The sequence below is a fragment of the Bactrocera dorsalis genome, unplaced genomic scaffold, assembly GCF_023373825.1.
Source record: "Bactrocera dorsalis isolate Fly_Bdor unplaced genomic scaffold, ASM2337382v1 BdCtg079, whole genome shotgun sequence".
NCBI classification, from domain to species: Eukaryota; Metazoa; Arthropoda; class Insecta; order Diptera; family Tephritidae; genus Bactrocera; species Bactrocera dorsalis.
Window position 1 is genome coordinate 69,694 of NW_026038130.1, and position 5,307 is coordinate 75,000.

Sequence of the window (5,307 nt, forward strand, 5' to 3'; positions counted from 1 at the left end):
AATGTGACCTTTCTTTTTTTTATTAAAATAATGTTTTCGAAAATTAAAAATAATGATTTAATCTTGTATGGTATTTTTGATATGAAAACTTTTGTTTAGGAAATCTAAAGCATTTTTATCTTTGAAATATTTATTTAGCCACCACTGTGACTTTTACTTTTTTTATTGAATTAATTTTTTCGAAAATGAAAAATAAATAATTAATTTTTATTTTTAATATTAAAATTTTTTAAACTTAAAAGCATTTTTAAATTTTGAAATTTTCATTTAGCCACCACTGTGAATTTTACTTTTTTTTATTAAAATATATTTTTCTAAAATTAAAAGTAGAAACTTAAAATAATTTGTTATCTTTGAAATTTTCATTTAGCCACTACTGTGACCTTTATTTTTTTAATTAAATTTTATTTCTAAAATTAAAAATAATTAATTAATTCTGTATTATTATATTTTTGATTAAACATTTTTTTTAAGAAACTTAAAACCATTTTTATCTTGAAATTTTCATTTAGCCACCACTGTGACCTTTACTTTTTTTTATAAAAATAACAAATAAATTAATTTTTTATTATTAAATTTTTATTTAGAACAGTTTTTTTAAGAAACTTAACATCATTTTTTATCCTCTTCATTTAGCCACCACTGTGCCTTTGCTCATCCTTTGCCATCTAAGATTTTTCAAACATAAACTCCTAGTTTTATACTTTAAGTACAGTTAGTGATTTATTATTTCATAATTCGTTTGCGTATGTGCGTGTGTATATGCCCTTATATGCATAACAGTATTTATGTATGTCTTTTATATGTGTTTTAAATATTTTATATGGCTCGTTGCTAACTCGCTAATTTTCATAATTATTATTTAAAGCTAACTAAATTATTAAGTGAATTACTTAAATACATATGGTACAACAAAAATATGACACGCTCACAAATTTTTTTTCTTTTTTCATACATAAATATGTAAGTTGCTATTAAAAGTAGTTAAGTGCTATGCTTAATAACTTAAAATCTACGACTCTTGCTCATTTTCGTGCTAAATGTGATTTTTAATTTTTATTTCTTCATTCTTTTATTTCTCGGCTGCCAGTGATTTTTTCCCTTTTCTACACTCCACCATCGCAGATTTTTAGGTTTTAACATTTTCTCCCTTGCCTCTCGCTCATGCTCATAACAATTTTGGGTCGCTCTCAATATTCAAAACAAGCTTTAGAGCAATTTTCAATTTAGTGAATTTAATTTTTTTAAACCATTTCATTTCACTTTAATCCACTTCGTTTAATTCACTTCATTTTCATTCATTTTACTTTTGCAATTTAATTTCTTAAACTTGTCGTCCGTTCGGTTGGCATCATTAGCGGCCTCTCAGCGGGACCAGCAGCCGAGAGCGTTAAATTGCCAACACTGCTGGACGTTGTCTTCGTTGAGTATTGGCTCTGGCGCTGGTTGCTGCTGTCACGTGTAGACGAATAGCTGTTTTCGGCAATGAAAATTGAAGAAAAATTATTTTTAATTAATTTAATTCACTTTAATATTTCTGTTTTATTAACACATAAACACACATATACATATAAAAAAGCTAGACACATATCCATTAAGCAACCGATTTTCCAAGCTACACATGCAACATGTATACTAAAAATACAAACATGCATAACATATATATAAGAATGTATGAACTACAAAAATATATCTAAGTTTAAGTGATTTTGTGCGCGTGGGCGTATACGCAACATTTTATGGCATGCCAAGCTTTTACAATTCACTTTTAATTGATTGCTCGCCGCTGCGTGTGTCGCGTATTTTTAATATTTCGTGGTGTCAAAATAGTCTAAAGTGTAAATAAATATTACATATTTGTGTGTATAAGTTTATATTTGTAGTTAAAGTGGCTATTTGCTGTGCTCAAAAATATTTCACTTGATTTTTAGAGATTATCTCTTAATAATATAAATAATACTTAATAAATTAGCGCTGTTTTAGAGATCTATAAATAAGTTATTATTTTTATTGTTTTGTTTTATATGTATATTAATTTCTTGTAGTCTCACTTTTTCGCTTTTATATATGCTCACCATACTCAATTGGTAGGCTTCCTCAAAATCCACACAAGTCTTTGTTGTTCTTTCATATACTTTTTTATATCTTACCATTGGAACGCTTTTCTGGTTTCCAAAAAAAAAGTAATTGCAGAGGGCAAATATTAAAGTGAAGTTTTACCAGCATTTTCTTGCTTGAAATTCATCTGAACATCTTCGAAAATTTGTCTCATGCGAGTCATTCAATCTTTCTCAGAAATGTTTCATCCTTAAGAAACAGTTTTTTCAAATTCATCATGTTGACATCAGAGTGATAGCAGAGGATCTCAACATAAGTTATGAATCGACTTGACAAACTTTGGCTAATGTTTTAAATATGAAGCGTGTCTATGCTGGGTTCGTTGTAAAAGGCATTTTTACGAAACGACGTCGAGTTAAGGTCGCAAAAGTGATAGTGGACAACGTAGTTGAGAACTCTATCTTCATCTAATACAATAATGACCAGACTTTATAAATACGACGTCGAAACTGTCCAATAATTTAGCGATTGGCGCTCCAAAAATTAGCAGAAACCGAAAAACCAAAATTCAATTAAGATTCTGAAGGCCACCCCAACTGAGGCTTATTACAAGTATAATCAGGAAAATTTTTTGAAGGCCATATAAAGATTAGTATTAAAAATCATTAAATAACGGTTTTTTTGTCAGTCCGGGTCAAATTTGATCAGATGATGTAATATTAACGATCTTAGCTGTTATTCGTTCTATGGTGGAAATGTCTGTTTTTTTCAGTCCGGGTCAAATTTGATCAGATGATGTAATATTAACGATCTTAGCTGTTATTCGTTCTAGGTTTCTCTTATAAACGATTCATTAAATTGTTTGTAATAACTCTTCTTTATTTCGTTTAAACGACTCGTTGATATTTTTGTTATCGTTGATAATTGCTATTCGATAATTAAAAACTACATATCGGATCTATATGAATGCTATATAACTCTCAATATTATTTATTCCTAATTGAAAATCGCTGGTTAGCATTTTTCGGTATTTTCAATTAATATGCTCTCTCAACTCGTTGGTGTTGTAAGAGTATTCGTTGTTTCCTCTTGTTGTTGTGCCCTCTCGCTGTTCAGGCTTTACTGCCATATTTTGTATGAGCCCGTTAGTGTTGTCGTTATCGTTTTTTAATTGTCATACACTGTCTCGAACGGTTTTGTGATGTAGAGATTATTGCTCACTCCTGGTACTCGATATTGTGTAACAACGAGTCTAAAATTCCGACGAGTTTCCGTAGTACATATACCTGAGCTGTCAAATGATTTTATCACAGTAAATAATTCTGATTCTATCATGATCGTGCGTGGTTGCAATATATTTATGGTATTTATATATAATAAGACTCTCCAAATCGTGTATAAAGATGAAAATTTAAAATCGGTTATTAGTATTTTGAATTTAATCGATTTTTTAGGTACTTTGTGTGCATAAGTGCTAAAAAGGGTTAATAACTAGGATATATAGTACTATTAGATTTATCTACGTGTGGGTTAAACACCTTGTACCTTGCTATAATCTTTACGAGTGTCTACTCAAATTGCTCAAAACCAAATGCCGTTATTAATGTTGGCTGTATTTACCTCTTCGCTAGAAGCGATCACTGCCACGCAGCGCCTGTGACGACGACTTCATTTTCATTGCATACTTATCGGGATTTTGATTATAATCGGAATTCGTAGAGCTGGTGGAGTTCGTGTGGCTCGTACCCGGCGGCCGGCGCTTGAGTAGGCTTTCGAGAAATCAATTATAAATTATTGTTTGACATATTCGCTTGTTTTTGGCGCATCACTCGTAGTGACGAGTAGCGAGTAAGTAACGTTAGAGGTTTGTTTGATTTTTTTTCTTTTTGAATTTTGTTTTGTACATGGCGTTTTTGACTACTGGTTACACAGTTTACAGTTATAACATGAGTAAATACAGTCTTTAGCATATTCTTAAGCCAATTTAATGTAAGTAAACAATGCTAGGATTTTTTTTTTGGTTTTTGTGTTTAATTTTGCAGGAGGCAGGTGAGAAATGCATGGCGGGAAACAAATGGCAGGCAACAGGTAGCAGGTAGCAACATTTTAGGTTCTTTGTATGCTTTTTTTTTTTTGTTATGTGTGTTTCTATGCTTGTGGCCGCCGCTGTGTGTGTAGCATTTAGCTCAGCAGCAGCAGCAGTAGCAGTTGTGTGCGAGCCTTTGTTATTGTGGCGGCGCTATGTTGATCACTGCGACCTGCTTGCTGTCGCTTTTGGTATTAGTTACTACACTCATTCTAACGGAATACATAAAAGAGAAATTTAGAAAATAACGGAAAATTGTAAGTGTAACAGTACGATGAAATTAAAATTTGATGAGGGGGCAGAGGAGTAAATGCATTATAGTAAAAAAATTTTATAAATATTTTTTTGTTAATTCTCCGAGATTTTTGTGTTAAAAAAAGTAGGCAAAAAATATTTACAATACTTAAAGGTAATCGCCCGCGCTAGAGTAAAGTTTTTCAAATAATCTGAAATATAAGTTCTTTATTTTATATTGTATAATAAATATGAATGTAAGTATGTATGTGATTGAATATTTATATGCATTTATACAAATGTGTATGTGTATGATCATGAATTATGTTTTATATAAATGTATATAATAGCTGCAATGAGAAACTTTGTACAAATGAGCGAAATTTAATGGAAGGCGATAATTATTTTTTATTAAAGCTTTGCATTATATAAAAAGATGGCGCATGACATCACCAAAGCATCACAGCTAAGCGCGTAGCAAGCAAGTCCTTTAAGCGAAGCTTTTCCTTATACCGTTTTTGGGCGTAACAATGGCAAGCAAGCAAGCCGGTCGTAACCGCGATTTTTCGTTTTTATAACTATTTTATGGTACTTAAAGTAAAAAGTAGGGTTATGGATAGATTTTAAGCTTAGTTAGCATTCTCGAAGCACCGAAATGTTTATCCACTAAACCCAATGAGGTCACTATTTGTGGCTAATAACTCTGGAAAGCAATAATTACTGGGTAACAGGTAATGAAAGGACTTAAGTATCTTTGGTAATCGAATGGCTAGAAAGGTACTAATTTTTTTGAAAAGATGAATATCAGGTTGCACGGCGGTTACTTTAAAAACTATATAGAGTGTCATAAAGGTCGACTCAGTCAGTGTTGTGAGATGAAATGTCGAAGGAAGGCTTAAGGAAAGATAAAAGCCATGATATTTTGTATC

General features: G+C 31.1%; 1 long non-coding RNA gene across 1 annotated transcript; it reads right to left on the reverse strand.

The window, feature by feature from the left end:
* Positions 1-1,243: 1,243 nt before the first annotated feature.
* Positions 1,244-5,301, reverse strand: LOC125780101 (uncharacterized). The gene is made up of 2 exons (XR_007423554.1): positions 3,679-5,301; positions 1,244-1,473 (listed from the first exon to the last, which is right to left on the reverse strand). It is a non-coding gene; the product is annotated as an uncharacterized LOC125780101 (long non-coding RNA).
* Between the last annotated feature and the right edge of the window lie 6 nt (positions 5,302-5,307).